The 20553-nt window shown below is 36.2% G+C and overlaps 1 protein-coding gene across 2 annotated transcripts in view; it reads left to right on the top strand.

Moving 5' to 3' along the window:
• The window catches only part of CNTN5 (contactin 5), a 1378465-nt gene that overhangs the window by 924678 nt on the left and 433234 nt on the right, over positions 1 to 20553 (top strand). The window lies entirely within an intron of this gene.

Here is a 20553-nt window from a genome sequence, read left to right as displayed (position 1 = left end):
AATTCAGGGTCCTGGCATTTCGTCAATTTTTCTTCTTTGTTTAGTGTGAAAATCATACTTGTTTCTAGGTTTTAATTATTAGTGTAGTAATGGGGACTAACTTTGTTCTACCATAGATAATTCTTATCATAAATTATGATAGGACCTCAATCAATTTTCTTAAAATTTCTCTTTATCTGACCCCTTCTTAATGTTTTTTGATTGAAGGAAAAGTAAATTCAATAAGAAAATATTTTTTAAAAACCATTTTGTTTTAAAGTCAAATACTAATTTGAATCAATTTTTGAGTTTTCTCCCACTTAATTCTTATATATCAATTCAGTCCACTCTTCTGTGAGTAGTTTGGAGACTTTTACAGTAAACATATTTAGTCTTACCTGCTTGTGATTCTAGACTTAGATTCTTTCAAGGAAGCATGTATTGTAACTTTTTTCCTATGGATAAGACAGAAAATTTTAGTAGGTTTAAGTGAATCATGTAGCGTCAGTATATGCTATGTCTACTGTTGGGTTATTAGATTTCATTTAAGGATCAGTATTAGATGAGTAATAATTAAAGATAAGAGAGGAAGGAAGAGGAGAAAGACAAAGGAACCTGCTCTATAAAGAATGAAAGTGTTCACCATCAGACCTACAGGAGTTAACACAAAAGCAACATTTTTTGAAACATAATTTATATCACAAGACTGTTAGAACATGTACAGAAAAGGGAAATATGAGACAATGATATAGGAAGCAAAACAAGATTACACAAAGACAAGTTATCCAATTGCTGAAGAAAACTACAGAGATTTCTACTGGGGAAAAATAGCAATAATGAATTGCATACATGATAAGCAAGAGATAAGAATATGTATCAATAATTGATGAAATAAAAATATGATAGTTGATTGACATCAATAAGAGTAATCCCAGATGGTTGCTATTGTGTATATGTTGTAAGAATATATACACTTGGGGCACCTGGCTGGCTCAGTTGGTGGACTATGCAACTTGATCTCGGTATTTTGAGTTTAAGCCCCACATTGGTTGTAGAGATTATTTAGGAAATAAATTGAAAATAAATTTTTTAAAATTTAAAAAGAAATATGAGACTGATATTATGATTTAATATGGTAGGGGAGGTTGTATTCTACTATGTATTTATTTTGGGGTTTTATGTCAACTGATGCATTCAAACATCAGTGTCAGCATCACAGAGTTTTAGGGGATACACGCATGGTCAAAACAACAGGAGTAACTCAGCATCCAGACAAATGTCTAACACTTACCAGATGGGTAGTTTTCTCCTGATCAGCCAAATCCTATCTTTAAGGTTCTTCATTGAATATCCCTTTTATATTCTTTCTCCAACTGAAACTTGCAAATACCCTGAAGATTTGGCTTCCCCGCTGCCCTTTACAGTCATGGCTATTTATTCTCCCAATTTGTATGTACCATTCAGAGTAAGATTAGAACAGATATCCTTTTTCCTTATTACCCATTCTCCCTTCTTCCTCCTTACAAACCCTCAGTTTTCAAATTTCAAGGCATTAGACTCCACACTTTCTTGTTGCAGTCATTTACACTTTCCAAGTTCATTATCTTCATTTCCTGAGATTTTACCATCTGGGTCACTGTCAATTTCTTCAATACTTATCCAGTCTTAATATTTGATAACTTCAATAGAGGTCTTACAATATCCAGTCCTCTTCATTCCTTTTATTTCTCCATTGGGATGCTCTTATTTTACAGTCAACCAGGGCCACTTAATCTGTTATTATCAACATGTACAATCTCTCAATTACCACACTTTTATACTCTGATTAGCATCTACTACCTCATTCCTTCCAGTACCCTGATTCCAGGAATCCTTTAATGTCATTGAAATCTGCAAATCATTGATCCTAGCCTCTTCTCACTCTATTTCCCCTCCTTTGATTCTCACTTTTTTCTTTCAATGATTATCATTTTCTTGTATAGAGTTTCAATTTTTTCACCCTTTTATGCTTCGCCACACTGACTCAAAAGTTGACAAAACTTTAATCCTAATGTAGATCCAACTTTCAGCCTACTTCATGTCCAAACCTATTCAATTTAATATAACTGTAAAAGAAAAGAGTTAGAGTTATACAGACTGATCTAAGTCTAAAAACCAAACTATGAATTTCAAGGGCACTTTAATGCTGATCAAAAAAAAATTAAAGATTTTATTTTTTATGACAGAGATAGCAAGAAAGGGAATACAAGCATGGGGGTGGGGGCTGGAGAGGGAGAAACAGGCTCCCTGCTGAGCAGAGAGCAGGACATGGGGCTCGATCCCAGGATGCTGGGATCATGACCTGAGCTGAAGACAGACACTTAATGACTGAGCCATCCAGGTGCCTAATCAGAAATTTAAAAAAAAAAAAAAAGTAAGTTTAGTTTCTTCACTGTAATTCTGTCAAATCTTAGTATGTCTCCCTTCCTTCAGTTCTTCTGTCATCCCTACTCTTAGCTGAAAACCATGCATCCTACTCCACTGGGGAAAGGAAGGCAATTAGGAGATAATATCTACTGTCTTCACCACCAAATGAAACACTCATTAGCATCTGTACTGATAGATTCTAAATACTACCCACCCCCTTTTAAGAAAGAGAGAGTGTACATGCTGGTGACTAAGGAGAGGCAGAGGGAAAGAGAGAATCTTAAGCAGACTCTGCACCTGACTTGGGCAGGGAGGACTACTTCTCACAACCCAGAGATTATGACCTGAGCTAAAATCAGGAACTGAATGCTTAACCAACTGAGCTGCGTGTGTCACCCCTTCTCTTTTTTAGTATAGATGCATTGTTGTGCTTTTACAACCAATCCCTTAACTTGTGCACTGTAGTTCATCCTTTTTCTGTCTACTCTAAGAAATCTCTTTAGTGAAGAGGATCTACATCTTCACCATGGATTGATTGTTCAGTCTCTTCTTGATCGTTCCCAACAGCATCAACTATACTGTCTCTTCCTTCACCTGAAAACAAAACAAAGCAAAACTCTCTTTACTGATGTCATCTCTCACCTACTACCTCATTTTTCTGCTCCTTTTCACTGCAAGACTCTTCAAAACCTTTGATTCTGCCTCTCTTTCTCACTGTCTGTCCCTTTTTCTCTTTCTGTCTCCCTCTTTTTAAAAGTAGATTTATTAAAGTACAATTACTATCCCAGGAAACTCACTCACTTTAAGTATAGTTCACTGAATTTTAGTAAATTTATACAGTTGCGCTACCATTATCAAAATCTTGTGTTACAACACTTCCATCATTTCACAAAGGGATTCCCACCCAATTTCCCCATTGATCTACTTTTTTAGAAAGTTCATTTTCACTGAATCAAATCATATAATGTTCAGTCTGTGTGTGTGTGTGTATATATATATATATATATATATATATATATGTGGTGAGAGAGAGAGTTTGGTTTCTTATACTTAGCCTAGTGTTTCTAAGTTTCATTCATATTCAGACAAGTATCAGTAGTTTGTTAGTTTATATTGTTGAATAGCATTCCATTGTACAGATACACCCTATTCTGTTTATCCATTACTCAGCTGATGGGCATTTGGAATGTTTTCAGTCTTCAAGTTGTTGGTCAGTTCATCCCCCATAAAATGCTTTTCTTGCTTAGCTTTTAAATACTGAAAACATATATCTCCAATTAGAACTCTGGCTTGTATATTCATTTACCTATTCAACATTTCCAATCAGAATACCTAATAGGCATTAATAAACCTAACCATGTCTAAAACTACGCTTCTCGTTATATCTTCCCTAAATCTGCTCCACCTATAGTCTTTTCCAACTCAGTCAAAGGCAATCCATCTCTTACTATCCATCAGGACTTAGAGTCATTTTTAACTTCGCACTTCCTGACACCCCACATATAAACCATTAGCAATTTTATTGGTCCTACTCATAGCTTTATCTAAAATCTGACCATTTCTCTCTGCTTCTTACTGTAGCTTTCCAGAATGAACCACCATCATCTCCTACCTGGATTATTCACAATAGTTTCTTAACTAATTTCCCTTTTAAAATTTTATCTTTTTTTTTTAAACCTATTCTTAACATAATAACCAAAGTCATTATTTAAAATGAAGTTTGTTGTCATTTTACGTCCCCTCTGTGCAAAACACTCCAAAAATTCCCAATCTACTGACTGAATTGAGTTACCCCAAAATTCATATGTTGTGTGACAGTATTCTGAGACCAGCCTTTGGAGGGTAATTAAGTTTAGATAAGGTCATGAGGGTATGGCCCTCAGTATAGGTTTAGTGTCCTTATGAGCAGAGACACTAGAGAACTTGCTTTCTCTTCCTCGTATAAGATTATAGTACAAAAGCTGTGTGTACAAGTCAGAAAGAGAATTCTCACCAAAGCCAAATACTCTGGCACCCTGAACTCACAGTTCTAGCCTCCGGTACTGTGGGAAAATAAATTTATGTTCAAGTCACCTAGTCTATGGCATTTTGTTATGGCCCCCTAAGCTAACTATTACACTGTCTCATTCTGAATCAAAGCCAAAGGTCTCATGGTGGCTTGAAGGGCCCTCACCATGTAGTAAGAAATCTTTTCTTATCACTGACTTTGTTTTCTCATAATGACGTTGTGAATGAACATAATTATAAAGTATATAAATAAATGTGATTCTCATTATTAATAGAGAAGAATAAAATGTGATATCTTGTATTTTTGCCAAAGGAACTGAAAGCTAAAGGATTGGAATTATGAATTGAAAGTACAATCATACTGAGAAATAGTGATTTAATTCTAGTGCCTTACTTGGTCAATTAAAAGAATTCTGGGGGTGCCGGGGTGGCTCAGTGGGTTATGCCCTCTGCCTTTGACTCAGGTCATGATTCCAGGGTCCTGGGATCGAGCCCTGCATCGGGCTCTCTGCTCAGCAGGGAGCCTGCTTCCTTCTCTCTCTCTGCCTGCCTCTCTGCCTACTTGTGATCTCTGTCTGTCAAATAAATAAATAAAATCTTTAAAAAAAAAAAAAAGAACTTTGAAAATGTCTCAGGAAAGTCAGGTAAAAAAATTATTGCTTAAGAGGCAAGGTTAAGTGTAGAAAGAAAAAGCCAGGGCTTAATCAATGAAAGAAGCTTAGAATTTGAGTATGTAAACTGATACCTATTATGATCTCAACAACAGCTTTCTTTTTGGTGGAATAAGATCATATATTGTGAAATGAGTATATAACCTGATACATAAAATCTCAGACCCAAATTTCTGTCTCATCCAAATAGTCATGTAGACCATTTTTATCATACCTACTTAACTGATACTTAATGCCAATTTGTTCCTCACTCTTTTTTATTTTTATTTCAAATCATAATTATCTGATATGAGGAAGTGGTGATGCAACATGGGGGCTTAAGTGGGTAGGAGAAGAATCCATGAAACAAGGCGGGATAGGGAGGGAGACAAACCATAAGTGACTCTTAATCTCACGAAACAAACTGTGGGTTGCTGGGGGGAGGGGGGTTGGGAGAAGGGGGGTAGGGTTATGGACATTGGGGAGGGTATGTGCTTTTGGGTAAATTGGAAGGGGAGGTGAACCATGAGAGGCTATGGACTCTGAAAAACAATCTGAGGGGTTTGAACTGGCGGGAGGGTGGGAGGTTGGGGTACCAGGTGGTGGGTATTATAGAGGGCACGGCTTGCATGGAGCACTGGGTGTGGTGAAAAAATAATGAATACTGTTTTTCTGAAAGTAAATAAATTGGAAAAAAAAAAAAAGTCCAGGTTGGGGGGTGCCTGGGTGGATCAGTGGGTTAAGCCGTTGCCTTTGGCTCAGGTCATGATCTCAGAGTCCTGGGATCAAGTCCCGCATCGGGCTCTCTGCTCAGCAGGGAGCCTGCTTCCCTTCCTCTCTCTCTGCCTGCCTCTCTGTGCCTCTCTCTCTGCCTGTTTGTGATTTCCCTCTGTGTCTAATAAATAAATAAAATCTTTAAAAAAATCATAATTATCTTAATGCTTTATTTTATCATAATTTAATTTATTTTTTTCAAGTTTTTATTTAAATTCCAGTCAGTTAACATATAGTGTAATATTCATTTCAGGAGTAGAATTTAGTGATTCATCACTTACGTAAAACACCCAGGGCTCGCCACAACATATGCTCTCCTTAATCTCCATCACCCATTTAGCCCATCCCTTACCTCCCCTCCAGCAAACCTCAGCTCTATAGTTAAGAGTCTATTCATGGTTTGTCTGTTTTTTTCCTATGTTCACCTATTTCTTTTTTAGATTCCACATATGAGTGAAATCTTTCTCTGACTAAATTATTTTACATTCTAGTTCCAACCATTGCAAATGGCAAGGGTTCATTCTCTTTTATGGCTGAGTAGTATCCCCTTATATTCCATTCCAATATATACAGTGATTCTTTCTTTTTTAATTTAAAATCAATTAATGCACTTATAGGGTATTATTAGCTTCAGAGGTAGAGTTTAGTGATTCATTGGTTGCATATAACACCCAATGCTCATTACATCATGTGCCTCCTTAATGCCCATCACCCAATTATACCTTTCCCCCACCCACCTCCCCTCCAGCAACCCTCAGTTTGTTTCTTATAGTTAAGAGTCCCTTGTCATTTGTCTCCCTTTCTGATTTTGTCTTATTTTTTTTCCTCCCTTACCCCATGTTTATCTGTTTCGTTTCTTAAATTTCATATATGACTGAAGTCATTTGATAATTTTCTTTCTCTGAAAGACTTATTTCACTTAACATAACACACTCTAGTTCCATTCACCTCATTGCAAATGGCAAGATTTCTTTTTTGATGGCTGAGTAATAGTCCACTGGGTATGTATACCACATCTTTATCCATTCCTTTGTTGATAGACATCTGGGCTCTTTCCATAGATTGGCTAATATGGACATTGCTGCTCTCTAGTTCCATTCTCCTCATTGCAAGTGGCAAGATTTCTTTTTTGATGGCTGAGTAATAGTCCACTGGGTATGTATACCACATCTTTATCCATTCCTCTGTTGATAGACATCTGGGCTCTTTCCATAGATTGGCTAATATGGACATTGCTGCTCTAATTGCCCCTTTGAATCTTTATGTTTGTATCCTTTGGGTAAATACCTAGTAGTACAATTTCTGGGTCAGAGGATAGGTCTATTTTTATCTTTTTGAAGAACCTACATACTGTTTTCAAGACTAACTGTACCAGTTTGTGTTCTCACCAACAATATAAGAAGGTTCTCCTTTCTCCCCATCTTTGCCAACATTTGTTGTTTCTTGACTTGTTAATTTTAGCCATTCTAACTATTGTGAGGTAGTATCTCATTGTGGTTTTAATTTGCATTTCCCTGATGCCAAGTGATGTTGAACATTTTTTCATGTGTCTGTCAGACATTTGTATATCTTCTTAGAAAAAATACCTCTTTTTTGTCTTCTATTTTATAAGAAGGTTATTTGTTTTTTGAATGTTGAGTTTTATAAGTTCTTTATATATTTTAGATACTACCCCTTTATCAGATTTGCCATTTGGAAGTATCTTCCCCCTTTCAAAGTTTGCCTTATAGTTTTGTTGATTGCTTGCTTCATTGTGCAGAAGGTTTTATCTTGATGAAGTACCAAATATATATTTTTGTGTTTGTTTCTCTGCTTCAGGAGACACATCTAGTAAGATGATTCTAAGGCTAATGTCAAAGGGGTTACTGCTTGTGTTTTCCCCTAGAATTTTAATGGTTTCCTGTCTCACTTTTAGGTCTTTAATCCATTTTGAATTTATTTTTTGTATATAGTGTAAAATGTGGTCTAATTTCATTCTTTTGCATGTTGCTATCCAGTTTTCCCAACACCATTTGTAAAAAAGACTGTCTTTTAACCATTGGATATACTTGCCTGCTTTGTTGAAGATTAATTGGCCATATAGGGGTGGGTCCATTTCTGGGTTTCCTGTCATGTTCTATTGACGTATACATCTATTATTGTGCCAGTACCATATTGTCTTGATCACTACAGCTTTGTAATAGAATTTGAAGTCTGGAATTGTGATGCCTCCAGGTTTGCTCTTCTTTTTCAAGGTTGCTTTGGCTATTTGGGTCTTTTGTGATTCCATATAAATTTTAGGATTATTTGTTCTAGCTCTGTGGAAAATGCTGGTGATATTTAGGTAAGTATTGCATTAAATGTGTAGATTGCTTTGGGTAGTATAGACGTTTTAACAATGTTGGTTCTTCCAATCTAAAAGCATGGGATGTTTTCCATTTCTTGGTGTTCTCATCAATTTCTTTAGTTTTCAGAGTACAGATCTTTTATCTCTTTGGTTAGGCTTACTCCTAAGCATCTTATGGTTTTGGGTACAAATGGAATGATTCCTTGATTTCTCTTTCTGCTGATTCATTATTGGTGCATAGAAATGCAACAGATTTCTGTACATTGAGTTTGTATCATGCTACTTTACTGAATCTGTGTATCAGTTCTAGTAGTTTTTTGGTTGGAATCTTTGGAGATTTCCACATAGAGTATCATGCCATCTAAAAATAATGAAAGTTTGCCTTCTCCTTCATCCTTGGTATTTATTCATCTACGATATGCCAAGAGCCATCAGGCTCTTCTGTGTCAGCTTGACAAAGTACAACCAGCCAAGATGTATTCAGGAAGAGAAGGAAAATGGGGGCGGGAGGAGGGAACAGAGACTGAGACAGACAGAGACCAAGAGAAATAAAAAATAATAATAATAATAATGAAAGTTTGATTTCTTCCTTGCCAATATGAGTATCTTTTATTTTATTTTTGTTGTTGTTATTGTTGTCTGATTGCTGAGGCTAGCACTTCCAGTACCATGTTAAATAACAACTTAAGGAAGAAGACTTGTTCTTGTTCCCAACTTGTTTCCTAACTTTAAAAAAAAAAGCTCTCATTTATTCCTCCTTCAAGTCTTATTTTAGCTATGGGTTTTTCATAAATGGCCTCTATGTTGTTGAAATATGTTCCCTCTATCCAGACTTTGTGGAGGGCTTTTATCAAATGGATGCTGTACTTTGTCGAATACTTTTTCTACATCTATTGAGAGGTCATATGGTATTTATGCTTTCTTTAATTAATGTGGTGTGTCACATTGATTGAGTTGCAAATATTGAACTACCCTTGAAACCCATGAATGAATCCCATTTGGCCCTGGTGAATGATTCTTTTAATGTACAGTTAGATTCGATTTGCTAGTATTTTACTGAGAAGTTTTGCATCCATGTTCATTAGGGACATTGGCTTGCAGCTCTCTTTTTTTTTAGCGTGGTCTTCGTCTGGTTTTGAAACAAGGTTATGCTGGCCTCATATAATGAGTTTGGAAGTTTACCTTCCATTTCTATTTTTTTGAACTGTTTGAGAAGAATAGGTATTAACTCTTCTCTAAATGTTAGGTAGAATTCCCCGGTGAAGCCATTTGACCCTGGAGTTTTGTTTATTGGGAGAATTTTTTATTATTGATTCAATTTCTCTGCTGGTTATCAATCTTTTCAACTTTTCTCTTTCTTCCTGTTTCAGTTTTGCTAGTTTATACGTTTCTAGGAAAATATTCATTTCTTCCAGGTTGTCCAATTTGGTGGCATATAATTTTTCATAATATTCTCTTTTAATCATTGTATGTCTGTGGTGATTTCTCCTTTTTCTTTTGTAGTTTTATTTTGATCCTTTCTCTTTTCTTTTTGATAATTCTGTCTAGTGAGTTATCAATTAATCCTTTCAAAGAATCAGCTCCTCGTCTCATTGATTTATTGTTTTTGTTTGTTTGTTTTTCTGTTCCTATATAATTTATTTCTGCTCTAATATTTTTATTTTCCTTCCTTTACTGGCTTTAGGCTTCATTTTTTGTTCTCTTTCTTGTTCCTTTAGGTGTAAGATTAGGTTGCATATTTGAGATTTGTATTGCTTCTTGAAGTAGCACTGTATTGTTTATATACCTCCCTCTTATGACTGCTTTTGCTGTATCCCAATGGTTTGGGACCAATGTGTTTTCATTTTCTTTTGTTTCCATATATTTATATATAGACAGTTAACCAACTGAGCCACCCAGGCACCCCTGTCATTGTAATTCTTGTTAAGTCATTATTTCTGGAAGTTTTCTCTGTTCCTTTCTAGTCTTTTCACTTTTGGATTTCTATCACAAAGAGTCCCCTTTGATATTTCTTGCAGGGCTGGTTTAATGGTCACAAACTCCTTTAGTTTTTGTTTGTCTTGGACATTCTTTATCTCTCTTTCTACTCTGAATGATGGCCTTGCTGGATAGAGTACTCTTGGCTGCAGATGTTTCCCATTCAGCACTCTGAATATATCATGCCATACTCTTCTGACCTGCCAAGTTTCTGTGGAGAGCACTACAGCTAGCTTTATGGGTCTTCTCTTGTAAGCTAGGGATTTCTTTTCTCTTGTTGCTTTTAGGATTTTTTTCTTTATCTCTAAGTTTTGCAAATTTGACTATAGTAAGTCTTTGTGTTGATATGCTTCTGTTGATTTTAATGGGAGTTCTCTGTGCCTTCTGGATCCGAATGTCTGTATCTTTCCCCAGACTAGGAAAGTTTTGGCTATAATTTTCTCCAGTAAACCTTCTTCCCCTTTTTCTCAGAGTCTCTGGGACTCAAATGACATGAATTTTAGTGTACTTTATGGAGTTGCTGAGTATCCTAAGTCTACATTTGTGATCCATTATGTTTCTTTCTCTCTCCTTTCAGCTTCATTTTTTCCCATAATTTTATATTCTATATCACCTATTCATTTCTCTGTCTTTTCCATCCTTATAGTCATTACATCTAGTCAGTTTCATATCTTGGTCATAACATGTTTTATTTTAGCCTGACTAGTTCTTAGGTTTGTTTGTTTGTTTGTTTGTTTTTATCTCTGTGGTAAGGGACTCCCTAGTGTCTTCTATGCTTTTCTCAATACCAGCTAGTATCCTTATGATTATGGCTTTAAATTCTGGATCAAGGATATTACTTATATTTGTTTTGATTAGATCCCTAGCTATGACCTTTACTTGTTCTTTCTTTTGGGGTGAATTCCTCCATCTTGGCATTTTGTCTAGGTCTGTCTATCCTGTGTGTTAGGAAAACCTGTTGTATTTCATGCTCCTGAGAGTAATGGCTTTATAAAATAGAGTACATATATTGTTCCGCGTCTGGCACTTCAGGAAGTTTCTCTGGAGTATGCTGTGTGTTCTCTGCTGTTGTGTTTTGTCTGCTCTTTCTCTTAGGTCAGTCTTCTGCAGAGTTTCTCTTTACCTGCAGTGGGGAGTATTTGGACCTTCGCCAGAGTGTGGTGAGTTTTAAGCAGATGTGCTCTGATCTGCTTGTTGAAAAAGACCCACTACTCTTTCCACTAGAACCAAAACTTTGCAGAACTCTATGGTCGGTAGATATGATGCATGTGGTGGGAGTTTCTGTTGGTCTTCTGTGGGAGAGGCCTGCTGCTATGATTCTTAGACACACCTGCCCCAGAAAAGCAGCACCTGCAGAGTGCAAAGGGTACAGGTCTTGCTGTAGGGGGTTTAGGCCATCAGTGTTGACACTGTACTGCTCACAGAAGCCAGCTTATGGTGAGGGACAGGGGAGAGAACTTGTGCCAGCCCCCTCCTTTATCTCAGAGAGCAGAGTTTGTACCCACCACTGTCCAGGAAACCTCTAAGAAAAGTGAACAATCTGTGTGTCCCAGGCTTCCCTCAGATATTGTCTTTACCATGACTTTATCTGGGCTCTCTGACCACCTGGCAGTGCAGTGCACCTGTGTTCTATCCTAGGCATGTTGGCTATTTTAAAACCCAAATGTTAGGAACCTGACTTGGTGGGGACCCATGCTGGTCCTCTGGAGGAGGAGCTTGCCATGCCAGGACAGACACAGGTTTGTCCCAGGAGGGCAGTCACAGAAGGGGTGGATTTTGGACTACCACTGAGCAAAAAGCCAGTGTCTACTTCAGCTGCCCTTATCAGGTGTCTCTGCACCCATACTGAGGGGCAGGAAATGGTAATGGTTCCTGCCAGCTCTTTTGTCCCTGGAAAGGCAATGCTGTCTCTAGCAGATGCACTCCAAGAAGGGGGAACTATTTCTCCCAGTGCATCCTAGGGGATCCCCAGATCATGCTATCAACTACTAAGCTATCTTCCCTCCTTCTCCACAGGAGCACTGCAGCACCCATCTGCTCCATACAAGTCACAACTCAGACCTCTAAAATTCTAGTGTTTGAACCCTGCTTGTTGTAAAATCTCACAAAAATCAACTCTTCTTGTTTCCCCAGTCAGTGTCTTTAGGAAAATGCTTTCCTTTTGTGCACTTTGTTCTGTTAATTCTCAGATTGATTTATTGGGTATTCAAAATGTCTTGATAGTTACCCAGCTGTGTTCAAGAGATGAGTCAAGCCCAGGGTCCTCCTACTACTCTGTCATCTTATCTCCCAACAATTTTATCAGAATTTTATTAAGTGAAATATGTGTTGGAAGTAAAAGTTTACTAATGCTTTTTTCTGCCGAAGTAGATTATATGTTCTTTAAGGGTACAAAATTTAATACACCTAACAGTAGATACTTATTAAACTCATCTAAAATAACTGAATAAATGTGCTGAGTCTATTAGCTAAACTTTGCAGGGCTTTAGACAGTTCCTATCAGCCTCCTGATATTAGTTTATCACAACCCATATTTATTACAGATATTTGGGCCACCTAATATCCCATTTGATTCAATATTACTATTTCAAAGTATAGCAACTTCTATAATTCAGTAGTACTACATAAAATTATAAACAATTATATATCACAGAAGATTAAGTATTATTCAGAAATAGTCCAAAGATCCATTTTCTCATTACTTCAAATGGATGTACAATGCACATTTTTTGTGTGAATAAAAGTGAAAGCTAGGATTGACTTTTTTGCAAAATAACCCTGTTTAATTTCCAAGAGAACAATTTTAACTCCTGTCGGTAGTATCTGTGAATGAAAACATCTTGACTGGATACTGAAGTAGTTATTCATCTATTAGGAAATATCTTTTTTCTAGACAAGCACATCTGCTTAAGATGATTTTGGTTGCCAGAAAAAAAAACAAGATGAAAAATCTCTGACAGTTTTGTAATTTTGAAAATCAGGGTTATATTGTAGAATAAAAGGATGAAAATGAAATAAGCCTCATAAAATCTATAACCAAATACAGACTTATTTTATGGCTTAGAGGTTATCTCCATAGATACTTTTAAATAAATAAAACAGTAACTAATACTTTAAATATGGTTTCTTCATGTTATGTGCATTAAGTTATCTCAGAAACTTACACTGAAATGGGACTTAAAGTTCTTTTTTTTTTTTTAAAGATTTTATTTATTTATTTGACAGAGAGAGATTACAAGTAGGCAGAGAGGCAGGCAGAGAGAGAGAGGAGGAAGCAGGCTCCCCGCTGAGCAGAGAGCCAGATGCGGGACTCGATCCCAGGACCCGAGCCGAAGGCAGCGGCTCAACCCACTGAGCCACCCAGGCGCCCGGGACTTAAAGTTCTTATATGAAGTATTAGGCTTTAGTAAAAAATACATGAGTCTACTACTCTACAATACAACAATTATATTTTCACATTTACTATAATATGTAATCCTTGCAAAGCATCTGAGTTGGAGATTATTGTCATTCTTGTTGTATTGATGATGAATCTAAGCTTCAGAAAGATTAAGTGAAATACGTAAGCTCTTTTTTAAAAAGATTTTATTTATTTATTTGACAGACAGATATTACAAGTAGGCAAAGAGGCAGGCAGAGAGAGAGGGGGAAGCAGGCTCCCTGCTGAGCAGAAAGCATGGTGCAGGGCTCAATCCCAGCTGGGATCATGACCTAAGCTGAAGGCAGAGGCTTTAACCCACCCAGGCACCCCTACTTAAGCTCTTATACTTAGTAAATGATGGAGCCAGGATTTCAATCTTTGATACATGTCATACCATATAAAGTACATTTTGGCTAAAGCTATACTAAAACCTTCACAGCTTGAATACAAATAAGACTTTTTTTAAGCATGGAATTATCAAGCTCTCAAAAATGATGCTCATTGTATTATATCAAAATTGTAGTAATGTTTTCATTCAACAAATGTTTATTGAGTGCTTACTGTCTTTTAACTTATGAGTTTAGCCTATTTGTATCTGTTTCTATCATCTTATTCTGTACTAGTTACCCTGCTTTTTCTATGACTTATTTGCCCTATTTTCAACCTCACTATCTCTTTAGTTAAAGGGGTATAAATTAATTGTATTTTTCCCTTCTACTCATTTCAAAATTACATATTTTATTTGTGTTATTTAGCAATTATACATTAAATCTTAATATCCCTATTTAAAATCATTTTGATCACCTTAAATATTTTTGCTCTTGGTGAGTAATCGATCCATTCATTCATTAGTCAAATGGAATTTGAAGAAAAATATGAACTCAATTTGTGGCTCTGTAACTATTTCCTATCAACTAGAAAAGAAGGTTGGTTTGATAGAATAGTATTAGTTGAGTTCTGGATATATGAAGTGTTAGTTACTTATAGGTACAACAGAAATGGGATATGAATCTGAAGTCTAAGAAATAGATCTAATCAGGAGACTATAATTTTAATAATAATCAGAATAGACATCTAAGGAGTATTCAAAAGATTGTTTGGGTTCTCTCAGGGAGACTGTTTATAATGTGAACATTATATATTATTCTTCCTGTGTAAAAAAAGAAAACCACTTGTTTTGTTTTTATGATACCAACCAGTTTATATAGCTGTCAATTACTGGCAGAATTTGTGCATTTTGTGTGTTATACTTTAAGCAGATCTCATATCTACATTAAAATTGTTAAGATCTACAGTTTACATTTTTTAGCTCCAACTTTTTGTAAGGATTAACTGCTTAGATGCAAAAGAATTATTGACTACTTAAGGATTATATTGTTATGGTTCTCAAACATACAAGATCTAGACGCTTCAAAGTTTAGTGCATCTTCTAGATGCCCAGGAACACTAGGGGCTCTATGGTTGTGAAAAAGAGGAATTTATCCTCAAGAAAATATAGCCAGAATCTTTATTTGGCATCTCTATTATTTTCAGAGACTTCTAATAGGTCCTGAGACAAGGTATAAAAAGAGCATAAAATTTATAAACCTTGTCCCAATGGTCTTTACATTCAAAAGGATAAACACCAGAGTACATAAAGCCACTTATAGCCAGAGGTAAAGCATGAAATGTAAGAAAAAAAGTTTTTCAATTTCTGCTGCCTAGAACCCTAGCTTATTTTCAATTCTACTAGCTTAGTATCATTTTGCCTTGGTGATTTTGTAAAGTTATGTGGGATGGAGTCCCAGGCAAAACACATCCCCAATCATTGATATATCTGACTTTCTCAAAATTTAAAACCATGGACACAGGTTCAGTTCTCTCAAACATGTTCTCCATGCCAACCAGTCCCTCTACCACTACTCCTTCAATCACATGTCACTCATGGGAAATACTAATGCTGAACTGGGTCTCAAAGTAAAGGAGAATAAAACCATAATAATTGATTACATAGGAAGCATCAAGGAAAGTGTATTAAGGTATTATGTAAAGATTTACAGACTAAAAGTATTTCATTTCTGCATACTATGTGTTTTGAGTCATCAGAGAATATAACTGCATTTAGAAAGTAAATGAGCTATAGAAAACCCTATGTCTGTGCATGCAGCAAACACAGGAGCATACTGTACTTGGTTGTCCCTTTAACATTTTCTGATTTTAAGCTCTATGTAACATAATTTATTCAATTTGGGAAAATGCTCACACAGCAATAGACACTGAAGGATTAAGGGCCCAGGTCCTGTCCACAGATGCTAAACCTTAGGAACCCCTCAATTCCCATGGGCCTGAAGTATTGCTTAGGATAGAGATAAAGAACCCTTCAGTTCTCTTGTCAAACCTGTTAACATTTCAGCTGAGACATTTTTCTATTAAAGAAAAAAAAGAAAGGATTTTTGTTTTCTCTAGTTTGAATATATTTTTACCTCACGCTAATTTAAAACAGTAGGTTCACCAGCCTCAAATCCATTATGGAATCAAATGTTGCATAAATAAATTCAGAGAGTTCAAATAGATGCACTTTTATACAGTGTGATGAAGAAATACTAGATAATGTCTGCTTCCAAATAGTATACTAACCATACTATTTCATTTGGGATTTAGACTTAGACAGCCAGGGATTCCCATCCAAGTTCTGATATTTACTATTGGCTTTTTTTGTTGTTGTTAAATGAAGTCTTATCTTTTTTTTATTATAGATTTTATTTACTTATTTACTTACTTATTTTAGGGAGCAATAAAAAGGGGGAGGGACAGGAGGCAAAGGGAGAAGGAGAGAGAATCTCAAGCAGACTCTGGACTGAATACAGAGCCCAATGCAGGGCTTGATCTCAGGACCCAAGAGTCAGACATTTAACCAAGTAAGCTACCCAGACACCCCAAATGAAGCCTTATCTTACTGTAAGGAAGGAATAATAAAAATTCCTCACAGGATTGTTGAAAAAATTAAGGGATAGTGTATGTAAAGTAATTAGCCCAATGCTTGGTGGATAGAGAATATTAAATTCAATTTTGTCCTGAAGATCAGTCTTAAAGAATACTCTTTAAAATGTAAATTCTGTGAGAGAAGTGACATCTTAAGTCATTATCTTCTAACATTAATCACCAGTTGTGAGGGATTAGTTGACATCAAACTGACAAAAAGCAACTTAGAATAAATGGCACTTGGAAATGTTAATATGAGGGTTTAAGATGGAAAAGAGATCACTGAAAGGAGAAATGAGGTTTGACAATAAAGTAAAAGAGCACCAGGCATCTTGCAATCTTCAGGTGGCCTCTTTATCTTAGGATAGTTGGTACCAGAAATTATTCCCTTAGAGCCAATTTATATAAAATGGGAACAAAAATTTAACCAAGGTGTAAATAAAATATTTTGATTGATACTTTTTCTTATAAAATATATTTTAAATTATAAAATCTGTATCATAACTTTAAAATTTTGTAGTAACTGCAATTACTCAAGAAGTGTTTTGGGCACTCTTTTCCCAAGATCATGAAAAGTAATTATTAAAAAGTAATTGTTTCAAAATATTTGAGGAGTTCAACATTTTCTCAAGACCTCTCTTAATTATTTTATTTCAAATCACTATATGTTTTGACCCATATTCTTGCAGTTTCTGGTCCATTCATCAGAGCTTCGTTTATTAGTAACCAAGTTCTTTTTTTTTTTAAGATTTTATTTATTTATTTGACAGACAGAGATCACAAGTAGGCAGAGAGGCAGGCAGAGAGAGAGAGAGAGAGAGAGAGAGAGAAGGAAGAAGGTTCCCCGCTGAGCAGAGAGACTGATGCAGGGCTCAATCCCAGGACCCTGAGATCATGACCTGAGTCGAAGGCAGAGGCTTTAACCCACTGAGCCACCCAGGTGCCCTTAGTAACCAAGTTCTAATGAATGAAGCCATTTTCCAAATTTGCCTTTATTAACTTCATGAAATCCGTAATTTTATAAGATGTGCAGTTTCACTTTGCAATATGTTATTGTCATATTCTAATTTGTTATGAATAACTGATCAAAAGGAGACAGGCAAAATGGAAGAAGATAGTTTCAGTGCTAAAAATGGAAGGATTGTAACTAATTTAAAAACAGTTTGTCCTTATTGTCATGTGATTATCATTTTTCTTCCCTAAAAATAAAATCTTATAATCAAGTAGACTTGAGTTACATTATTTGGACACAGAGAAATTTATTGTTAAGTTCTGCTTAGGGTCATCCATCTTGTTAGGATACGAAACCTGGTATTTTAGAGTCTCCATATAGTATCTTATTTAATGTTCATCCCTGCTTTTAACTTTATTATTATTTTTTTCATTTTACAAATGAGGATATTATTCTCAGAGAGAAACTTGTCTGAAGTTTTGCATCTAGTAAATAAAATGCCAGAGATTCAGACCTGTGTAATTCCAAGCCTAGTGTCCTTCTGACCATACCATAAAGTCTTCCCACAACATCATTCTGAAATTTTATTGAAAATTCCTGTTTTTTGTGCACAGATGCCACTGGTTAATATATTTATTATGTCAATTTGAATGAATAAGTAATTTCATCAATTGCTTTTATTGACTTGGCCAAATTGTTAACCAAATTAAATATTCCATACTGCCAAAATCAAATATACAAATAACATATGAATGTAAATTATGTATATGTAGAAATTTAAATATTATTAAAGATTTTATTTATTTGAGAGAGAGACAGTGAGTGTGAGCATGAATGAGGGCAGAAGAAAAGGGAAAGGGAGAAACGGACTCCCTGATGAACAGGGAGCCTGATAGGGTGCTCAATCTCAGGGCCCTGAGATCAGGAGTAGGCAGGCTCTTAACAAAATGAGTCACCCAGGCCCCCTAGAAATTTTTTAAAAATTTTTAAAAAATTTTTTATAAACATATAATATATTTTTATCCCCAGGGGTACAGATCTGTGAATAGCCAGGTTACACACTTCACAGCACTCACCAAAGCACATACCCTCCCCAATGTCCATAAGCCCACCCTCTTCTCCCAATCCCCCTCCCCCCAGCAACCCTCAGTTTGTTTTGTGAGATTAAAAGTCACTTATGGTTTGTCTCCCTCCCAATGCCATCTTGTTTCATTTATTCTTCTCCTAACCCCTTAAGCCCCCATGTTGCATCACCACTTCCTCATATCAGGGAGATCATACGATAGTTGTGTTTCTCCACTTGACTTATTTCGATAAGCATGATACGCTCTAGTTCCATCCACGTTGTCGCAAATGGCAAGATTTCATTTCTTTTGATGGCTTCATAGTATTCCATTGTGTATATATCTTTATCCATTCATCTGTTGATGGACATCTAGGTTCTTTCCATAGTTTGGCTATTGTGGACATTGCTGCTATAAACATTCAGGTGCACGTGCCCCTTCGGATCACTACGTTTGTATCTTTAGGGTAAATACCCAGTAGTGCAATTGCTGGGTCATAAGGCAGTTCTATTTTCAACATTTTGAGGAACCTCCATGTTGTTTTCCAGAGTGGTTGCACCAGCTTGCATTCCCACCAACAGTGTAGGATGGTTCCCCTTTCTCCACATCCTCGCCAACATCTGTCATTTCCTGACTTGCTAATTTTAGCCATTCCGACTGCTGTGAGGTGATATCTCATTGTGGTTTTGATTTGTATTTCCCTGTTGCTGAGTGATATGGAGCACTTTTTCATGTGTCTGTGGGCCATCATGATGTCTTCTTTGCAGAAATGTCTGTTCTTGTCCTCTGCCCATTTCTTGATTGGATTATTTGTTCTTTGGGTGTTGAGTTTGCTAAGTTCTTTATAGATTTTGGACACTAGTCTTTTATCTGATATGTTGTTTGCAAATATCTTCTCCCATTCTGTCAGTTGTCTTTTGGTATTATTAACTGTTTCCTTTGCTGTGGAAAAGCTTTTGATCTTGATAAAATCCCAATAGTTCATTTTTGCCCTTGCTTCCCTTGCCTTTGGCGATGTTCCTAGGAAGACGTTGCTGTGGCTGAGGTCGAAGAGGTTGCTGCCTGTATTCTCCTCAAGGATTTTGATGGATTCCTTTCTCACATTGAGGTCCTTCATCCATTTTGAGTCTATTTTTGTGTGTGGTGTAAGGAAATGGTCCAATTTCATTTTTCTGCACGTGGCTGTCCAATTTTCCCAACACCATTTATTGAAGAGGCTGTCTTTTTTCCATTGGACATTCTTTCCTGCTTTGTCGAAGATTAGTTGACAATAGAGTTGAGGGTATATTTCTGGGCTTTCTATTCTGTTCCATTGATCTATGTGTCTGTTTTTGTGCCAGTACCATGCTGTCTTGATGATGACAGCTTTGTAATAGAGCTTGAAGTCCGGAATTGTGATGCCACCAACTTTGGCTTTCTTTTTCACTATTCCTTTGGGTATTCGAGGTCTTTTCTGGTTCCATATAAATTTTAGGATTATTTGTTCCATTTCTTTGAAAAAGATGGATGGTACTTTGATAGGAATTGCACTAAATGTGTAGATTGCTTTAGGTAACATAGACATTTTCACAATATTTATTCTTCCAATCCAGGACCATGAACATTTTTCCATTTCTTTGTGTCTTCCTCAATTTCTTTCATGAGTACTTTATAGTTTTCTGAGTATAGATTCTGTGACTCTTTGGTTACGTTTATTCCTAGGTATCTTGTGGTTTGGGGTGCAATTGTAAATGGGATTGACTGCTTAATTTCTCTTTCTTCTGTCTTGTTGTTGGTGTAGAGAAATGCAACTGATTTCTGTGCATTGATTTTATATCCTGACACTTTACTGAATTCCTGGACAAGTTCTAGCAGTTTTGGAGTGGAGTCTTTTGGGTTTTCCACATGTAGTATCATATCATCTGTGAAGAGTGATAGTTTGACTTCTTCTTTGCCAATTTGGATGCCTTTAATTTCCCTTTGTTGTCTGATTGCTGAGGCTAGGACTTCTAGTACTTTGTTCAATAGCGGTGGTGATAATGGAAATCCCTGCCGTG

Source organism: Neovison vison, chromosome 7 (genome assembly GCF_020171115.1).
Source record: "Neovison vison isolate M4711 chromosome 7, ASM_NN_V1, whole genome shotgun sequence".
Classification (NCBI taxonomy): Eukaryota; Metazoa; Chordata; class Mammalia; order Carnivora; family Mustelidae; genus Neogale; species Neogale vison.
Note: the sequence above shows the minus strand (reverse complement) of the source record. Positions and strands in the feature narration are given on the sequence as shown.